The 22,015-nt window shown below is 40.2% G+C and overlaps 1 protein-coding gene and 1 long non-coding RNA gene across 4 annotated transcripts in view; one reads left to right on the forward strand and one right to left on the reverse strand.

Moving 5' to 3' along the window:
* The window catches only part of GRIA1 (glutamate ionotropic receptor AMPA type subunit 1), a 323,009-nt gene that overhangs the window by 211,017 nt on the left and 89,977 nt on the right, over nucleotides 1-22,015 (reverse strand). The window lies entirely within an intron of this gene.
* On the forward strand, nucleotides 11,355-12,863 carry LOC116537581. The gene is made up of 2 exons (XR_004263204.1): nucleotides 11,355-12,085; nucleotides 12,129-12,863. It is a non-coding gene; the product is annotated as an uncharacterized LOC116537581 (long non-coding RNA).

Here is a 22,015-nt window from a genome sequence, read left to right on the forward strand (position 1 = left end):
TCCATGGCACAGACCTTCAGAGATCCTGCCTCTGAAAGTCTGAATAACCAATTCATATTCAGGTAGTCCCCGAGCCTACTAAATGTTGAAATATACAAAGGAAAAGAGGGGAAGTGAGTTCTAAGGACCAGATTTCTATTGACCAAAGCTCCCCTTCAAAACAGGGCTTAAGGCTCTGTGGAGCTGAAATGTTCAAAACCGTCAGTCTCCCGCAGAGTGAACCCTTCAAAGGACCTTAAAGAAGCTCTCCTGGTGGTGTTTGCTAGCTGTCTCTGCTCCATTCCTAGCAGAGGAGGTTGCAGACAGCCAAGTGTGCAGAATGCCTGGGGAGGCCGTGAGGCCTGGTGAGCTCAGACCATTCCCAGAGACTCTGCTTCCACCTCTCACCTGATCCATCAACATGTATGACAGTTGGGTGGCAATAGCACTGGTTTGCCTGGATGGGACCAGCTTTGGCAAACAAATACAGTTTTTCATTAAACAACTTGTTTAATTGGCAAAGACTGGTGGTGCAGAATGCCTTCTTCTTGGGAAAGCTTTCAGAGGATAAAGTGCTGGCAACTCATTTTAATCTCCAAGGCTGATATATTACGTTTCATTTGAGAAGGGAGAATTAGGACACCAGAGATCTTAGAAACCACAATGCTGAGTTTTTAGGGTCTCCATCTCTCCTGCCTCTCCTCCATCCCAGCTTTCCCAGCATCAGAACAGGGGCTCCAGATTAATGAACAGAGCCCTGGATTTGGAGTCAGGGGTGCTGAGATCTAGATTCACCTCTCCCATTTGCACCTGTGTAATCTCCTGAAAATCAGGGGCCTCCATTTTTCCACCTGCAAAATGGAGCTCTATGTAACATCTGTTGTAACTGCCTCTTCACAGGCTTCCTGTGAGGATCAATGAGCCAGTGTGGAAAGAGTTTGTCAGCTAGAAACCACAATGTATAAAAAATGGATTATTGTTTGTTGACTTTTGAAATGTACATGTGGACAGAAGCAGAAAACCAAATATGAACAAAAATAAAGTGCCTGGCTAGGATAAATTTTTAAAAGGAAAGTAAGTTATAAAATGCTTCTTATGTGACAATTTGTAAACATTCCAAAAAGAATAGATGCATACTTGTTAAACCCTGTGTGGTTAAAAGACTCCCCCTTTTGACTCTGTCTAAATCATTCCCAGCCTCTTCTGGGATGCCAGCCATGATGGATGCATCCAACTTAATCACTCGGGCCACGAAATCTGTTACCCTCAAACTGTTAAAATGACATAATTTGATACTTAGTGACAGTGTTGACCTGTTTTTTCGTTTTCTGTGTATGTGTATTTTCCTAATAAAGTTAGAGATCCTTGAGGGAGCTTTTATGCATCTATGTGACCTCTCATGGAACATGACACTGGGCATTTAGAAATGACTGAATATGTATTTAGAAGCAGTCAGCCAAAGAAGTATATAGTGTCCAAATCCTATGTGCCTGCCCAGCACTCCGTGTCTAGCACTTTGTTAGGTAGCAAAGGACTAAAGAATTATTTCTAAGACATAGACTGTGTTTATATTATCTAACTCATATCTTGCATTTTAGATAAAGGTTTACAATTAAGCATTTCTCAATTTGAGCAATAAAATAAATGGAATGGTATTGAATTATAGCCCAAAGCATAAAATAGGTATCCTGAATCCATGTTAATATAAATAAATAATTGAATATGTAAATAAATAATGAGAAGAAACAAATTTCCCAGTCAGAATAATTTAAAATAATTTACGTAGACACTCTGCCCTCAGAGAGGTGGAGTGTAACTCATCACTTCTTAAATGTAGACTGGACATAGTGACTTTTTTCCAAAAAGCTAGGTAAACAGGTATTTAGTGTTAGTTAATAATAATGTATTAGTATTAGTTCATTAACTGTGACAAGTGCACCACACTAATGTAAGATTTTAATTATAGGGGAGAAAAATGGAGCATGGAGTATTTGGGAACTCTCTAAATTACCCTTGTGACCTTGCTGTAAATCTAGAACTACAACAAAAAGTTTTTTCTAAAAAATGCAGTTTCACAACACTGTGTTTGTCTAATGCATGTGATATGGAATATGCATGCTTATCTTTGCTATCTTCCCCAAACTCACATGAATCACAACAAAATAATAAAATAAGTGTGAATATACAGATCAAAGAGAAATTGAGAAGAGGGAAGAAAAGACAAAGGAAGTAAAACATTTGAAGGGTGTAAAGTGGGTGAAAGTAACTGACTTAACAAGGTGAAGAAAGCTGAAATAACCATCTGTGAAGAAGTGAGTGGAGTCAATAAGAAGAAAGCCATAAAACCACAGATGATGAGAATGGTGTAAAAATATGAAGCACTGGATCCTCTGAGGGCTGAGGTATGGGATGGGAGTAAAAACTGGCAGAAAGACCCAGGACCCAGAACATCCCCTAACCCCCGAGCCCATGAAGCCAAGTACTTCCTCTTTTCAGCCAAGCAGAAGACTGGGGGTTGACTCTGAAGAAGACAAAGTATACAGACTCTAGGATCACCAGGTACAGCTGACGATAAAGGTAAGGACACCAACCGGCCACCTTCCTCCTTGCGCGAAGAACAGCCCATCGGCTTTCTGGTACTTACAAGAGCAGACAGTCAAAGACCTCTAAATATGGAGGAGGGAGAGGGAGAAATTAAAATGAACAAACTGCAACAACAAAAATCATGGAAAACAAGCACAATTTAGTCTGTTTGTAATTTGGTCTAGTGGCAAACTAGACCAAAAGAACACATTGAAAAAACATGCACTCATTCTAGAGCATGAATAGGATGCTATAATGAAGGAATGATCAAAAAGCAAGAAAGAACTCTTGGAAGCTAATGCAGTAGATAAATACATTAGTTGACAAAAATACTGAAAGATGAAGTTGAAGATATCACCCAGAAAATAAAATAAAAGTCAAAGAGATAGAATCTTGGAAACCTAACATACACCTACTAGGAATTGCAAATGAAAGAGCAGAAATGAAGGCAAGGATGATATCAAATAAATTACAAAAGAAAATCTCTTAAAACTCTTAAAAATCTCTTAAAATTGAAGGGTCTGAGTCTTCAGGTGGAAAAAGCTTACAGAACGTCTGTCTAGCCCCATGAGTGACCTGTGAATAAAAAAAGGTGATCTTGAAATATTAGAACTTTAGAGACAAAAAAAATAATCATAACAGCTTCTGGAGGAGAAGAAGGGACAAGAAGTCCCAAACAAAGAAGGAGCATGCAGAATAACACTGGACTTTTTAATTGACCACAATGGAAAAAAGAAGATAATGAAATAATATGTGCAAAACTCTGAATAAAAATTATTTCCAGGATTGCCTTTCATCTCCAATTAATGAAGTTTGAGAGTGGAATAAAAGCTATTTCAGATAAGCAAGATCTAAAAATTTACTTCTCATACTTTCTTTTTTTAATTTTTATTTATTTATTTAATATATATTTTATTGCATTTTAGGTTTTCGGGTATATGTGAAGAACATGAAAGATTGTTGCATAGGTACATACACGGCAATGTGGTTTGCTGCCTTCCTCCCCATCACCTATATCTGGCATTTCTCCCCAACTCCTCACCCTCTGCTGTCCCTCCCCTAGTTCCCCCCGACAGACCCCAGTGTGTGATGCTCCCCTTCCTGTGTCCATGCGTTCTAATTGTTCGACATCTGCCTATGAATGAGAACATAAGAAACTACTGGAGAATGCATTTGCCAAAATGAGTGTGTAACTGGTAATGAGGAAAAATGAGATACAGAGAATAGGAGATCCAGCACTGGAGAAAAGCGTTGGTCCCAGAAGATAGCTCCCCTGTAGGTCACAACAGCAACCAGCTCAGGCTTCAGCTTCAGGGGGCTCCCAGATGAGGGTCTCTGGGAAAATCATGCAACTGAGAGATCATCTCACATTCCTAATTGTAACCGGGAGGAATTCTGTGGTTTGCTCCGTAATTTTGGATCTGAGTGAATGATAAAATATGTAGAATAAAAAAAAATACTCAGAATAAATAAACAAAGCAAGCAAACAAACAATACAATATAGTAGACATGCAAAAAGTCTTAGAGTACACTATTTGGCTTAGTTGTGAAGGTTTTTATTTAGTAATCATAACGTAAATACTGAATATTAATTTAATAATGGCTTTGATTGGAAAATAGGGGCAGTGTGAGGTGGTTGATGGGTAGAGGATGTATGAGCTGAATCCGCATCTGCCATAGTAGAGTCAAAAACTAATATCTAAAATTGAAAAATCAGGAAACGGCATTGCTATGGATTACAGGTGTGTGCCCCCACCCACACACAAATTCATATGTTGAAACCCTAATTCCCAGTGGGATAGGATTAGAAGGTGGAGTCTTTGCGAGGCAATCAGATTTATTTTTATTTTTATTTTGTTGAGATGGAATTTCACTCTGTCACCCAGGCGGGAGGGCAGTGGCATGAGGTCAGCTCACTGCAACTTCCGCCTGTCAGGCTCAAGTGATTCTAGTGCCTCAGCCTCCCAACTGGCTGGGACTATGGGCATGCGCTACCATGCCAGGCTAATTTTTTTTTTTTTTTAATTTTTAGTAAAGTCAGGGTTTTGCCATGTTGGTCAGGCTGGTCTCCAACTCTGGACCTCAAGAAATCCACCCGCCTCTGCGTCCCAAAGTGCTGGGATCACAGGTGTGAGCCACTGTGCCTGGCGGGTAATCAGATTTAAAGAGGTCATGAGGGTGGAGCCCCATGATGAGACTATAAGAAGTCAGAGACTCAATTTCTCTCTCTCTCTCTACTCTCCCTGCCATGTGAAGATACAGCAAGAAGGTGGCCATCTGTAAACTAGGAAGCAGGTCTTTCCCAGGAACCAAATTGGCCTTGCCTTGATCTTGTACTTCCCAGCCTCCAGAACTGAGAAGTAAACAGTTCTTGTTTAAACCACCCAGTCTACAGTATTTGTTATAGCATCCCAAACCAGGGCAGGCAATACAAGAGATACAAAGGTAAAATATCAGAGGAAACAGCTAAGGGGGCTTAACGTGATCCCTCACAAGAGCTGGAAGCCAGGTTAGAAAGGGAGGAGAGAAGAGAATGTTGAATTTTGTATTATGACTTGAAATAGTATTTGATTTTATAAGTTATATAGATGCATTATTTAGGGAGAAAAAAGAAATTAAAAATGTCCTTGTCCTACCAACTAGTGATGAGAAAATGCTTCATTTTATAGAAGGAGAAACTGAGGATACAAAAGATAAAGTGATACGCTCAGGATAACAAAGTGAGACCACGGCACAGCGAGCACTAGAATTTTGGTCTCTTGACTCCCAAATCAGTACTCTGCTAACTCTAGAGGAAGTTGGAAGTAGTAGGATTCATCTATGCTGTCAGGCCCCTGGGCAGGAATTCAATGGAATCTAGAGCCGTCTACTAGTTTCAGGGACACTCTCTGACCTTTACCACCTCCTATGAGTTCTGAAAAACAACAGGCCATGGCTTGGACAGTTCAAGGAATACAGCCTCTTGCTATGAAAAGAGCCAACTTCTAAAATCATCTTTCATCAGCCCTTGTGTCTCCTGGCCAGACTCCTCCCCATCCCCTCTGGATGCTGTGTGCTTTGATAATATAACTGCCTTTACTCTGGGAAAGAAAAACTAAGGAGGGGCAGAAGAATAAAGCCCTAGATGCTTTTGCTTTCTGAAATCAGTCATTTGCTTTTCCTTCTCACACACTAAAAGGGATAGCTCACTTCTTTTTCCTCCAGGTGCAGTTAAAGCATGTTTTCTTAATACACTTTCTATTTTTTGAGATGATTCCCGGTTTGGACTTTTGCTTTCATGTTGCAATCACAAAAGATTGTTCTACTTCCTTAGTTTGTAGTTAATAATCTGGCCTACTTTCTAACTTGTGTGGTATTCTTGTTGCAGGAACCTACCTTTATACAATTCTGTGCTTTTTAAATACCTTCCTTGCTTCTTAAATAATAGTATGCTTCTCATACTCCCAACCCCTTCCCAGACCAACCATTCCTTCTTTATTTCATCCAATTTCTATCGAATGCTTCTTGGTGCTAGATATTAAGTTGGGTTCTAGGAATTCAGCAGTGAACAAAACAGACTTCCCCTATATCCTCTAGGAGCTCACCGTTAAGTGAAAAGGCATAGACAAGTTAAATAATTATTGCCTACATGGGACCTAGTGCTGTGCAGGGGAGTTGTGTGTACTATGAAAACCTGTGAATGAGGATCTGACCTATTAGGTATGGAGAGGTGTTGGTCAGGGATGTCGTGAGATACACAATGGGTTATCTTGAATGTCCAGCACAATGTTGAGTGACAAATTAGTGCTCCATAAACACTGGCCATTTCTTTGATGAATATTGTTGGAATGGTTTTGAAAAGTTAAGAGCAGTCTATAAAATGAAACTCATATTTTCATGCCCTAAGAAAAGGCAATGAAAAAGTCAGGAAGAGATTCCTTGTATAAAATTAGGCATAGGATTGGGGAAAAATTATGGAAAGGAGTCTGCATAGATAAAGATGATCTTGCTGACTTCTCCACTCAACCCTTCACTCTCTTCAAATTCATTCCAAAAAGCAACTTAAAATTGCGTATCTCTGTTCAATGACTCTTGAATAACTAGGACTGGGTCAAGAAGGAACTAAAGCTTTTGACACGGAGTACAACAACCTATAATAGAACAACCCACATTGCAGTGCTTACAATTAACACAATACCCCATTTAAAGGGGCAAGGCTTAGACCTCTTCACACTCTTACAAATAGTCTTCTCAACTTTGAAAGGATAAGAAAAAAAGGCGGTGTTCTTCTCACAAGCACAGTACACACCATAAACAAGAACAAAAATTTATAGATGCAGGAAGGTGAAAATAAAGTTTAGAAACTAACAAATGCAGGCTTACCGCTTCTTTTACTAAAACTAGGTATAGATAACAGCTTTGAAGAGGTAAATTAGGATGGCTTTGTTTTACAAAAGTTTTTTTTAAAGAAAGTATAGGTGTAAAGTAAATTTCTTTAAAATTAGTATCACTTCCACAAAGCCTATCATTGGTAAATTAGCGAAGCAGTCCTGTAGACAGAAGATCTCCAAAACATTGAAGAAGAGTTATGCACATATATTATAACACACGCACGGGCACACACACACACAAACAGACACACACACACACTTCAATAGCTTGTTGAGTTTGGACATTTTAAGAGTTCATCAACAATACTTACAGGATTCTGGCTGTCTCTCAACCTTGATTCTTCCGTTTTATCCAACCCTAAAAACCTCTTAGAACTTCAGTATTTTACCTGCAAAACTGTTGTTTCCATATCTGCCATTTTCTACATTTCTGATCCCTCCCTTTATGTTTTGTGAACTTGGTATAATAAAGCTTGGCCATAATGCAACACTTTCTTGGAGACTTTCACTATCACCCACTAACACAATGTTTTTTGAATTCATGTAATTTATGGATGCTTTTTGAAGCAAACTTTTCTTCTGAATCCACAGTGTTGACAAGTTATATTTACTATGATGCAACTTGAAAATGTACAAACACGAAGTCAGAGATCAATCCTTTGTTTATAGCTATCTTAGAATTATAAAACCAAAGGAAATTTACAAATGAGACAAACACAATTATAACATCAGTATAGTTTGAATCATCAATATTAATTAAATGTTAGAAAGTGTAGTATTTGCTGACTCCAAAACACCATTTGTGACAGCGATATAGTACTGTGTAATCACATTGATTCTGTGAGTTCAGCCTAAACTACTGTGTACTGTGTGAAGATTCAGTTTATTTACCAGTGTCTTCCCTGTTTTTCTATACAGTACGTTACTGTGTCAGTGAGTCTTTACCCAGCATTATCTTACTATGCATTATTTCTGCATCAAATTTACTTTTTTCTGTTCTCAATAGTTTATCACAATTACAGCAGCAGTTTATAAGTGCCAACCTGAGAGTAAATGCAGATGCATGCAAGGCCCTTGAATCTCTGGTAGTACTCAGTAACGAAATGGTCATTCAAGACATATTTATTATTTTCTACAATAATAAAAATAAAACCACTGAATCACACAGACAAACAAGAAAGCAAGCACATGATAGAGTACTTGAATCCTAAGAGAAAGGTGCTGGGTGGCTGATTTCAGTCTGAGAAGTTTCTGACATACCCTTTTATAATAAATTTATATCAAATATTGCAAATTCTGCAAAGCAAGTATGGGAACTATTTTACTGAGTTTCTAAAGTTGAAATTTGGCAAAATGTACTTAATTAAAATCAAAGGTATCCATTAGGGGCTTTGAAATGTATAAATTAACACACATGTGAAAAGATAAACCATTATGGAAGGGGCACTTCCATTAGAGTGATCCAAAATTGATGTACTTCACAAAATAGATATTGCTGCTTTTTTTTCTTCCTGGAAGGATAAAATATAATATTTTAAATTTCTGTGCCATCTTTCCTCCAGGCAGTATAAAGTACTTGACAAACCTTATGTTAATGATGTTAACATACTTGTGAGACTAAATAGACGGTAGGCAACATGCTCCCTAGCTTATAAACAAACAAACAAGCTGACAGAGAGGAATAGAATTTTATTTCCAAGATATTTTGATTCATTTCCCTTTTTCCTCTTACCTAGAATAATATAAAAATTGGTTTTCTTTTACTTAACTCCTTTATTCATTTATTCATTCATCCATCCAAGGAATGTTTTTTAAGAGCAATGCTTCATGCATTGTACTAGGTGTTATGAAGCAAATACAAGATATAGTACCTGAAAGAAAGGAGCTGAAGATATTGACCTGGTGATCAAAGGGTTATACGTTTTGGATAGATGTGAAAGAAGTTGATCTAAGCAAGAGAAATAGTGCCTAACTGGCTAGTAAATACTAGATAAGAATGCGAGATAGTGAGTAGACTGTATAGTTTAATAGACCCTTATTTAATCAGTACTTTCAGTACATCACGGATCATGCTCAAGGCTTTATTTAATTATCTGATTTAAACCTTACACTATAATTCCATGTTAAAAGTACAAAACTGCAGGCTCAGCAGGATTAAGCAATCTGATCTGGGTTACAAAGGCAGAAAACGGAAGAAAGAAGATTTATATCAGCTATTTGACTCCAAAGCTCCTGCTGCCACTATGTCATAACATTATGTTATATGGTTTCCCAACAGGGGGAAGTGACAGCTGAAAGTTGAATTGATGCTGGATTACAGAAGTCTTTGATACCACTGGTTTAGGCTTTACATTGCAGGCACTAGAAAAACAACTGATGTTTTTTGGAGTACAGGAGTAATGGGGACCTAGGGGGTGGGGGAAAGCACTTGCATACACATACACACGAACCCAGTGCTTTAGAAAGAGGAATTTGGCAAATGAGCCAGAAGGGGAGACTAGGTATTATAGAGGGAGTACAAAAATGGATTCCCTCAAATATCTAGACACAGAGGCTAACACTGCCATATTTACTCAGCCCGATCCCAAGCCATTTTCTGCTGTCTTCTCTGTCCCCATCCAAACCAGTCTACTTTTCACTATCCTGGCAGGGGCTAAGCTCCCTTCCATTGAAAAATATTTGTACATGTCTTTCCAATTGGCAGAAATGACTTTTCCACTTTTCCTCCATTCAATACCTTAATGATTTCTCATTTTTTAGAACCTCAGGTTTTGGTATAAATGTGACTACTTTCCTGGTGTTCCTCATTATGTCAATGTCCTGTTAGAAGCTCTCCCAGCACCATGTCCTTCTCCCCTTGGTAATTTTCATCACAGTTAGAATTATCCATTTACTCAGGTGGTTATTTGATTTACAGCTGCTTGCCCCACTAGAATATGCCTCACTGGAAATATGTTCTGTGAGTGTAGGAGTCATGTTTGTTCTTGGTTATCATTGAATTCCCTAAGCCTATCACATTGCCTGCCACAGAGCACTCGACGTATGTTGAATGAATGAGTGGATGAATAGACCCATATCTTGGACCAGAATGGTAGCTGTGGAGATGAAGGGAAAGGTATGATGCAAGACTTGACAAAAGAACCTAGTAGCTATTTGGGGTTGGGGAGGGGAGAAGCAGAGGCAGGGAATGCCAAGGTTATGGCGGTTGTCAGTAATGTCTCTGTGACTTCTCAAGCTTGGCTAATAGAACAATCAAGAGAATGCCATGGTACACTATCTACTCACTATGTATTAAGCTTTTCCTGCACTGCTGTGAAGAAATACCTGAGACTGGATAATTTGTTTAAAAAAGAGGGTTTGATTGGTTCACAGTTCTCTAGGCTGTACAGGAAGCATAGCACTGGCATCTGCTTCTGGCGAGGCCTCTGGAAGTTTATAATCATGGTGGGTAGTGAAGTGGGAGCAGGCATGTCACATGGCAAGAAGAAGAGTGAGAGAGGGTGGTAGGGAAGGTGACATATTCTACAACCACCATATCTTGAGAAGTCACTCCCTATTGCAAGAAAAGCACCAAATCATGAGAGATCTGCCCCCATGACCCAAACACCTCCCAGCAGGCCCCACCACCAGCATTGGGGATTACAATTCAACATGAGATTTTGGGTGGGAACAAACATCCAAACTATCATCCCAGGTGAGTAGCCACCTGATTTTTGGTGAAAGAGGCAAAGAATCAGAAGCAGAAATGGGTGAACAATTCAACCCAGAGCTTAATAAAGCCCTTCATCAGATAGCATGTCACAAGATCAGCAGTGAAGAGAAGTTAAGACCCTGTCTGGAAGTGTGCTTCATGTGGACTATTGAATTTCCTGTGTCCTGAAATATCTGGCCGACACTTAAGCCATCTTCTGTGGTTTTCTTTATATTTAAGTAAAGCCTGATTTCTCTTCCTTATCTAGGAAAGATTTCATAATGTCAATTGCGCCAGGTGGGAAAAAATTTGTTATGGTGGAAAGAGCAATCCAATGATATCCTGCAAGTCTCCATCAAATATTACCTTACCTAATCACCATGCCACTGTCCTGGTCCTCACTCAGGTCCTTTAGTGCATATTATGTACATATTTGTCATAAGTGCATTATTCCCCCTTTTTGTTCAAGTGTCTGTTTCTTCTCTAGACTTTGAGCCCTTCAAGAGAAGTGACTTTGTTGAATTCATGTAGCTTGGGATTTAGAGAAGAGGCTCTGGAGAAAAACTGCCTTGATTCAAATCCCAGCAATCCCATGTACTAACCGTGTGAGCTTGGACAAGTTATTTAATCTCTATCCGCATTTTAGTTTCCTTATTTGGCAAATGAGGATGATAGTAGTACCTACCTAATTGTGAGGATTCTCATTCATTCATTCATTCATTTATTCATTCATTCATTTATTCATCCATAAGTCATTCCACAGTTATTTATTAAGTTACTATCATATTATTGGCCTTGTTCTAGATGCTAGAAATACAACCATAACCAGAACAGAGATAGTTTCTCTTCTTTTGGAGCTTATATTGCATAGGAGCATAAAAGAATTACAACTAAACAAAAAAATATGATAATTTCAGACAATAAGAAGTATGTCAGAGGTGGTACGTACTGGCTCACAACAGTGAACTGTGTGTATCTCTTCTCAACTTCTTATTCAGTGGCATCATGTTGATAGCTTGAACTATTGTATTAGCCATAGTAGAGGTATTTACATCATGAAAATTGGCAAATGCTAGAAACCAGCACACTCCCTCTCCCCACCACCCCACCAGATTCAGGTGTTAAGTATTTAACAGCATATCACTGTGTAAGATGACACAAAAGCAGGTTTGTTAAGAGATAGTGATATGATAGAGATAGTCACTACCTCTTAATGGGTAAGAATGAGGTTACTCACTTTCAAGAAATCACTGTAAAAGATTTTGTACTAAGGCCTGAAATATAAGTAGCCAGAAGTGATAAAGGGAAGAAGAATCTAGTCAGCAGAGACAGCTGAGTCAAAGGTCCAAAGGGGCAATAAGCCTGGTATATATTCCAAAAATAGTAACAATGAAAGCCACTGAGTCTGAAGCATAAGAAATGAGGGAAGGGGGAATGAAGTGAGGCAAGGTCAGAAAGGTAGGTCACATGGAGCCTTGGAGCCAAGGCACCTGTATTATTCCAAGTGCAACTTGCACTTGGAATAGCACTTTCAGCAGGAGAGAGACTACTTGAAGGACTTAGTGTGTACCTAGCACCTAAGAAGTGCTCAATGCCTGTTAGGTATTTCTGCTAATACTTACCTCATTGTCCCTGGCAGCTCATATACTGTTGAATAGGAGATATGCAGTTAAGATTTGTTGAATGATAAAATGAACATATGGTCACAAAGGAAACCCTTTCCCTCTCTGAGCCTTAGTCACCTCATTAGAAAAATGAATTGTTTGCAAACAAGTTCTCCCAGGTTTCTTATATTCTCCATGCTTTTCCATTGTATTACCATGGAATGCAGACTGGTTTTGTTTATCCCAACCTGGCAGAGGTTACCACAGTCCTAACAGCTAATATTCTCAAACAAACATAAAATACCACATTGTAGTTGTCTCATTTCAAAACATGACATTCCTGTCTTGTACAGTGGCATAAAACATAACAGGCTTCCTATTTCCATTCTCATCTAAAGGGAAGAGGGAGAGGGAAAAAGGAGAGAGAGAAAAATATGCACTCCCTAACGAGGCCATAAATATTGATGTCTTCCTTAGGCCGCCCTAGAGCTCTATCATTTTGGCAACTAGCTGATTAATAATACATTAAACACTTTAGATTTGCTTACTTTGGGATCTGTGACTTTAAGTGCATCTGCTGTGAGGGATCTGGCTGAGATGGGAAACAACAGATTGTGTAGACTTCCAGCATAAAAATACAATGAGAGGGGACACAAATTGGGCACGACAATCAATAATTCCATTGAGTAACATCTCAACCACTGTGGACAAGGTTTGTGTTGTCTTTCCAGATGTTAATTTCTTTTCCTAAGATCTCACCTACATGTGAACCCGAGAGAGGACCATGCTAACATATGCCATATGTTAGTGTTCTGAGTAAATAATGGATGAGGAAGGATGTCTTCCCATACGTATAGCACAGAATTTCATCCAAATACCAATTACCCACCACAGTAATTTGGGGCAACATGGGAGAAAACTGGGGTGCCTGTCCATGACTGCTGAGATAGTCCAACTTGCCCCCAAACCATATCCTTTGTAATGAAGGCAGGTGACTGGACCAAAAGATCCACTGATGCCCCTTAGATTACACTGGAGAAGTGACCCCTTGGAGCAGACGTGAACAACTGGAAATACTTACTTAAATGCTGGTCCTTGTAGACAAGTGAGAGCATTACCAGGTCCAGACTCCAAAAGGCAGCTTGGCACATTAGAAAGTATATTGGGGTAGTCATGACTCTTGGGGCCCCAGTCTCTATCACTGAGACTCTGCATGACCCTGGCCTTGTCCCTTTCCTGGCCCTCAGTTTCTCACCTTTTCAGTGAAGGGCATGTTTATAAGAGCAGTGTATCTCAACACAGTCACTGGTGGAGCTTTTTAAAAAACGCAGATTCCCATACCCTATGTCATGTCATGTTTTGGGTATTCCCCAAAGCAAAGTTTCAACTTCTAGTACCTCAGAACGTTGCAGATATAAACACTAGGATGTGGTCAAACTGGAGTAGGGTGGACCTTGATACAATATGATTGGTGTCCTTACAAGAAGAAAAGACATGCAGATACATGAGGGGAAAGAGCCATGTGGTGACAGAGGTGGGGAAGAAAGTGCAGCAGTTCTTTGGCAGTTTCAAGTCAAGGATTGCCAAGGACTGACGGCAACCACCGGAAGCTAGGAAGAGTCAAGGAAGGATTCTCACTTACAGGTTTTAGAGAGAGCATAGCCCTACCAAGACTTTTCTTTCAGACTTCTATCCTTCAGAACTACAAGACCATGAACTTATATTGTTTTAAGCCAACCTGTTTGTGGAATTTTGTCACAGAAGTGCTAGGAAACTAATAAACTCCACTTCTAAAAGTCAGGGGACACAGGTGCAGAGGCTCCCACCTGCAATCGCAGCACTTTGGAGGCTGAGGCAGGCAGCTCACTTGAACCCAGGAGTTCAAAACCAGTCTGGGCAACATGACGAAACCCCATCTGTAGCAAAAAAAAACCCCCCAAAAACAAAAAAAAAAACTACAATTAGCTGAATGTGGTGGCTCATGCCTGTAATCCCAGCATTTTTGGAGGCTGAGGTGGAAGGCTTGCTTGAGGTCAGGAGTTTGAGACCAGTCTGGGCAACATGGCAAAACCCCATCTCTACCAAAATTACAAAAATTAGCTGGGTGTGGTGGCACACCTCCTGTGGTCCTGGCTACTTAGGAGGCTGAGGTGGATGATCGCTGTGCCCAGGAATTCAAGACTATAGTGAACTGTGATCATGCCATTGAACTCTAGTCTGGGTGATAGAGTAAAGTCTTATTTCTAACAAAAAAATAAAATAAAAAATATAAGTCGGGGAAGGGATGGAAAACTCATAATTGTTAAAAAATTTTCCCTAGAAAATTCTGCTGTACACTTTGGTTTATGAACACTGAATTAAGTGCTCTCCCAACTCCAGAATTCTTTGATTCATATGGAAATCTGACTTTAGCTTATGGCACCATAGATTCATCATGGAAATAATGAACTTAAGAAATATATGCTCTGGTGATAGAAAGAGGAGCCGTCCCTATATTCTGTGGCAGAACGATGGAATCATGCAGTCAGTGAAAAAGAAGAAGGGTCTTCAAGGTGGTGCTGAGACATCTATCCTCTTTTAGGCTCACTCCACATTTTCCAAACTAAATTAATTAAAAGGAAAAATTGATGGGAGCAACTGATGAATCAAAGGTCTCCTTGAAGTACCAATAAAAGCTATGAATCTTCTCCCTAGAAATAGCCAACAATTTCACAGGGCTCAAGACACTCTTATCTCTATTTGCTGATTTTCTAAGGATCCAAGAACATTACCCCAAAACCCTTGAATGCTATAATTTGCCAAAGTCCCAGCATGGTCCAAAGGTGCTAATATAAAACCTTCAGAAATACAATGATAGCCACTCCTCTCTGATCCTAACTTCTCCTGCTGTAAAAAGATAGGGTTCATTCATCCCTCCAACAAGTACTCATTGGACAATAAATATATCCTGTGCTATGGCACCTTCATTCTTCCATGCTGGAGATTCAGAATACAATAGGAAAGACAGGATCTCAGGCAAGGCATGGTGGCTCACACCTGTGATCCCAGCACTTTGGGAGGTTGAGGCAGGCAGATCACATGAGACCAGGAGTTTGAGACCAGTCTGGCCAACAAGGTGAAACCTCGTCTCCACCAAAAATAAAAAATTAGCTGGGTGTGGTGGCATGCACCTGTAGTCTCAGCTACTACAGAGGCTGAGGCAGGAGAATCACTCTAACCTCAGAGGTGGGGCTGGCAGTGAGCCGAGATCACTGCCTGCTGCTGAACCGAGATCACTCCAGGCATTCCAGCCTGGGCAACAGAGCAAGACTTTGAAAAAAAAAAAAAAAAAAAAAAGAAGAAGAAAGAATCTCTCCTCTCATGGCATGGCACTAAGAGATAAACAAATCGACACATGCTAAGAAGACATTACCAAAAGCAATGTAATGGAGATATATGGAGGGGTAGAGGAGTGGGGTCAAAGAGGAAGGTCAGGGAAGTACTTGCTGAAGAGATGGCTGAGCTGGGCTGAGACTCGATGTGAAGGAGGCATTCAGGAAAGATCTTAGGAAAGAGTGATGTAGGCCTGAAGAGCTTTAGGGCTTTAGGTACATATTTTAATAGTGGCCCCTCAGGTAGGAGAAAACTTGGCCTATTTGGGCACAGAATAAAGACCCGTGTGGCTCAAGCACTGTGAGCAAGGGGAGCTGCATGGGAAGGGAGGTTGGAGAGATCAGCAAAGGTCAGCTCAGGCTACTATCCAGCTTATGTTAGGCATCTGGATTCTATTCATGACAGGAAGCCATGATAGAATGTTTAAACAGTAGGCTGAGGTGATCTGATTTACATTTTAAGAGAAGAATAAATGTTTAAGGTCCATCCGATGTGAACATTCTAGAAGGAAATAGCCTTACTGTCCTTTCACCATTGCTGTCAATATAATGAAATACAATACTGTGTTACTGTGACAAGTGATGATATCTCACAGATGTGCAGGGTGGGGAAAAATGGAAGAGTAGGAAGCTGTCTGCATGCCAAACTTCCAACTGAGCTGCTCCCTGAGCCCCCGGGCTTCCTGTGAAATGCATAAGCCACCTTTGTTATTTCTAAAGGGTAATCTGTTGAAACATCTTTAGGAAAAAGCTGTCATAGGATGTCTTTCCAAACTCATACCCCATCTCGGCTGCTGCCCTATTAGAATGTTGACACATGCAACATCAAAATCAGAGACATCCCACCAAGCAGCACTGCCAAGGTACCAGGATGCCTCTCTGAATACAGATAACAGCAGAAACCTGTGCAGCAGAGGGTGGCTCTCACCCCCTTCATGCTCCCCTTCCTGAATCCAAATTTCAGCTTCTAATGAGATGTTGCAGCCTGAACTAGCTTCTCTGCAGCTGACCCCCCAGGAACTGGCACCAGCGTATAATATTAATGAGATGAGCATCCAGCATCTGAGTAGAATGTTACAAAATACAAAGTATCTTCTCATCCTTTATCCCAGAGGAACCTCATGTCCATTTTAGGACATGTGCTGGATGGGTATTTTAAATCATTTCACCAAGAGAGAAGCTGAGCTTTAAGGCAGACACTTGACCAAAGACTACAAGGCTCACACTTGGGCATGACCTTCCCAGCTTAGTACTCATGTTCATCCAACTAAACTTGACTGTCTCTGAACTACATCACTTTTTAGGCTCAAACTGGACAAGATAATGTGTAGAGCTTCCAAATTTTACTGAAGGTAAATGAACTTGAAGATTTACCTTGTCCAAATCCCTGAAGGGAGAGCAAGAGAGACTTAGGGCATAGGCATGTCAGGTTCAAGGTCAGACCCAAGGTCACAGAGACTTCCCTTCTGTTACAAAGAAAAAATTATTAATTAACTGAAGAGTTCTCTAACTACTATGATTCCCTCTTTGGTAAGATTGTCCTCAGAGGGGACGACCTTGACTTCTATTGCATTGTCTCCATCCACCTTAATTGCCAGCTACATATGAGGTTGAAAGGCATACGGCAGGAACATCCATAGATGCTTGAGCAGGTGGCAGAAAAGTCACTGCCCAAGTGGGCTCCTACTTGTGGTCCTCCATTTCCCTGTATGTGACATGAGGGAAGAGGGCTAGGCTACTCGAATAAAATATTTTCTAAAGTATAAAAATGTTCCAGTTCCTAATTATTTAATCTGGGGCTCAGGATTCTGTTTTTTTTTTTTTCCCCCAAGGCCTCCCAGGAATTGAGGGGTTTTGATACAGAGTGCTAGCACGGGACTAGGGAGGGCTGTGACCTGGTTTCACCCCCTCTATCACTCACAGTGTGACTTTGAAGCAAACCACTTAAGCACTTCATAGCCATTTCTCCAATTAGAATACTCCTACTCTACCCCTGTGCGTGAGTGTGAGCCAAAGTAAAACAATAGATGAGAAAAACATGCTCTGAGGAATGTAGCAAAGGACTATATATACATACCCATGAGTATATATCTATATGCATTACTAACCATGTGTCATTCATATTATCATCACTGTCAGTATTATTTTTCACAACTTCTTCATAAGTAGCAGGGGACTTATGACTAATGAGGATAAATTCCTATCTACTTAGGTAAGAGAGTGAGGAAGTGCTCAGTTCTAACCAAAGACTTGCTGACTTGACTCTCAGTCCCACTCATCATATTCTCTCCAGATATTTTTATTCTTGAGGTTAAATAAAACACTTGAGTCTGCTTGTTGTTTCCTGGGCCAAAAATAGAGAATAAGTCAGTACTATGGAATAAAGAAACCAAATGCAAACTTCAATAAACAAATGAACATATAAAGTATCTTTCATTAGCATAGGGTTTTCAAAGCATTTTATGGCCAATTACTTTATCTGTTCCACATGAACTCCTGGGGAAAAGGCAGGGCTTTTGGGAAATGTTGATTATTGATAATACCTTACGCTTGCATGACACTTAACAGTTTGCAAAGCATTTTCATATTGATACTGAACAATTCAGTTCAAAGTTTATCAAGCACAACTTGGAGCAAAGTATTTTTTTTTAAATTGCATTTTAGGTTTTGGGGTACATGTGAAGAACATGCAAGATTGTTGCATAGGTACACACATGGCAGTGTGATTTGCTGCCTTCCTCCCCTTCACCTATATCTGGCATTTCTCCCTATGCTGTCTCTCCCCAACTCCCCACACCCCCATCCCTCCCCTATTTCCCCCCAACAGACCCCAGTGTGTAGTGCTCCTCTCCCTGTGTCCATGTGTTCTCATTGTTCAACACCCGCCTATGGGTAAGAACATGCGGTGTTTGATTTTCTGAAGCAAAGTATTATGATGAACATGATCTGACACTCAAGCAACCTCTTGGAAGGACATGAAATTAGTAGTTTAATTCTTGTTTTCAGGAGAGACAAAGGAGTCACAAAGAAGTTCAGTGACTGGGCCAAACTCTTAAAACAGATGAGATCATATCCCCTTCTACTTATGACCTTCCAGTGGCTTCTCGCATACTTAAAATAAAATTCACTCTTCTTTCCATGGTCTGTCAGAGCTGCCTCATCTGATACTTTCTTGGCTTTCCTAATTCTAATCTCCTATCACTCTGGCCCTTGCCAAAAACACTCTAGCTACCCAGGTTGTCCTTCGATTTCTCAAACCATTGCACAAATTATTCCCTCTGACTAGAATATTCTCCAAATTGTTTTGTAGCAGTAGTACCATCTCAGCATTTAAATCTAGGCTTAAATATCACTTCTACTCAGTAAGGGCCTTCCTTGACCCACTACTTAAACAAATACCTTCATATTGCCTTCTCTCAGTGCATTGCTTTTTTTTTTTTTTTTTAACAGAATCTTTCTCTGTCGCTCAGGCTGCAATGGTATGATCTTAGCTCACTGCAACCTCTGCTTTTCAGGTTAAAGTGATTCTTGTGCCTCAGCCTCCCAAGTAGCTAGGATTACAGGCACACATCACGACCCAGCTAATTTTTGCATTTTTAGTATAGATGAGGTTTCACCATGTTGGCCAGGCTGGTCTTGAACTACTGGCCTCAGATGATCTGCCTGCCTTGACCTCCCAAAGTGTTGGGATTACAGGCATGAGCCACGGTGCCCGGAGAATCTTTATATTACAATTATCATGCTTATTCAGTCAATTTATTTAATATTTCTCCCTTACACCACTTCAGTTAAGGTCTATGAGGCCAAATATCTTGTCCCCCTTACTCAGTACTGTGTTCCCACTTCCGGCAGAGCCTACCTCAGAGTAAGGAATCAATATATAATCGATGAATAAATAAGCGAAGCTTTTAAGTTTTGAAATTGGGTCTTGAACCTAGGTTTTCTGACTTCTAGTTTTCTGGTCCTTCTCTTTGCTCTGCATATTCTCCCTGCAACCCAAGCACTGATCCTCTCAACTCCAGACCATGGGATGCAAATGGGCAAGGACTCTATTTTTCTCAAATAAAGGAGAAACTCCAAACACATTATCTACACAGAGTACAAAAGGAGACAGTATCTTATACAAGCAGCCTTAGGGGTAATGACCTTGCTTCATGGAAATTTATCAGATTTTCTGTATCACCAAATTACGGCATACCAGCTTGGTGCCCATCTCCATTTGACAGGCTCCAGGGCATCCCAAATATAAATGACTGTAAGGCATGTCTGCTTTCTGTGCCTTGGGATCTCTGCTGAAACTGGAATTATCATGGATAGAGAGAATGATAAAATACAGCAGATATAGCAGCTCTCATTATACTCAAGGTCCCTGTCTTTCCCATCCATCCATCCATCCAGCCAGCCACCCATCCATCCATCTATCCATCCATCCATCCAATATTTATTGAGAGCCTGCTGTGTATCAGGCAAGTTCTCTGAAGCTCTTGCTACTCATTCATATACAGATTTCAACAATTATAACATAAATTACTGCATGGGCTCACTGAGAGGGCCAACGGTGGCAGCAAAGATAAAACCCTTACACACTGTAAAGTCCAAAATACATAGAAGAGATTATGATCATTAGTATAATTTGGCAAATGAAGAGCAAGAAGGAAGGGAACATAATATGATTAAAGCCTAAGCCTGCTCATTTGGGGAATTATCTGGAGACAGCCTTTAATTTTTTAACAATGTATATATATATAAACATAATTTTCAATAAAAGAGAAGAAAAGAGGTATCTGTGATGTGATTTGCTTCAACAAGTAGTCCTTCTCCTCCCCAGGGAAACAATTCAGGAAATGAAAGTAGAAAAATAGAAAGCGCTGTTGAGGCCAGGCGCGGTGGCTCATGACTGTAATACCAGCACTTTGGCAAGCCAAGACAGGTGAATCACAAGGTTAGGAGTTCAAGACCAGCCTGGCCAAAATGGTGAAACCTCGTCTCTACTAAAAATACAAAAATTAGCTGGGTGTGGTGGCGCATGCCTGTAATCTCAGTTACTAGGGAGGATGAGGCAGGGAATTGCTTGAACCCGGGAGGCAGAGGTTGCAGTGAGACGAAATCATGCTACTGTATACTGTACTCCAACCTGGGCCACAGAGTGAGACTCTGTCTCAAAAAAAAAAAAAAAAAAAAAAAGCATTGTTGAATGAAGGTGTCAAAGATTGGAATATTACTTAAAATAAAAGTAGAAAGCCCAAAGCATTAGGACACTCAGAAACTGTCTCCGGCTAGTGCAAGCTACTGCCTCCACTTCCTTACCTTCTCACGTCTTCTCCCAGTGCTCAAATCCAGCCTATTCTTCAAGGCTTAGCTGCTCTCCAACCTCACTGAGGAAACATTTCCTTATCTCCTTAGGATACTTATGTTTTCTTCCTCTTCTCTAAGTTCTCAAAACATGTATAAACTAACCCTTAGGAAATCATATTTAATTCTATGTGTTTTGTTTAGATTTTCTCATTTAGTTCAAGTTAAGTTGTTCTGCAGATACTGTCATCATTATCCCTTTCTTAAAGATGGAGAAACTGAGGCTGCCATCTTTATCCCTATCTTAAAGATGGAGAAACTGAGGCACACAGAAGTTAATTAGTGGATCAACCATAAGTGACTAGCAAGTGTTAGAAGTAGAGATAAAAACAAGGTATTCAGATTCCAGTTCTCATGGCAGCATAACTACCTGCATCTTAATCAATATGTTGGCCTAATTTGAATTGGTAACAGTAGCTGGGGCTCAGGATGAATGTAATTATTTTCCATGTGCTAGGGTTGTGTATAAGAACCTGCTGTACACAAGATAACTTAAAGCATCCCAAATCTATCATTGCCTTGTCTGTCAACATGGTAGGCTGGTGACCCTTACATCCAAGGAGAATCCTAACCTCAGTTCTGTCATTATACTGCAAGAACCAGAGAACAGAGTGCCCCTACAACTCTCTTGGGGAATATCAGAAAGTCTTTGAGTCCAGATCATGGGAACGGCCACAGGAGACTTGGTTATACTGGATTGGGGGTCAGTGGAGTTCTAGTCCTAGCTATGACTTCTAGTCTCAGTTCTGCTGAGACTCATAGGTGACTCTGTGAAAGCCCTGGTCCCTCTTTAGTTCTCAATATCTGATTTGTAGCCTCATAGAGTTTGAAAGCAAGGTCCTGCCTGCCAATGAAGTTCAATGATTTTTCACAGCCTTTAGGACTTCCTAAATTTTCATGAGTAAATTTCAAAAATCCGAAGTGCTGGATTGTAGATCTGCTGAATTCATTACCCTTTGCAGGTCCTATAGATAGCAAATGACATTATTAAACAGAGTGAACAAGTTTTGATTTATTTCCCTATATAAGACTACCTAATCTGATTTCTGTTGGGGACCAAAAATC

This window comes from Sapajus apella, unplaced genomic scaffold (genome assembly GCF_009761245.1).
Source record: "Sapajus apella isolate SASKATOON/1434 unplaced genomic scaffold, GSC_monkey_1.0 scaffold112, whole genome shotgun sequence".
NCBI classification, from domain to species: domain Eukaryota; kingdom Metazoa; phylum Chordata; class Mammalia; order Primates; family Cebidae; genus Sapajus; species Sapajus apella.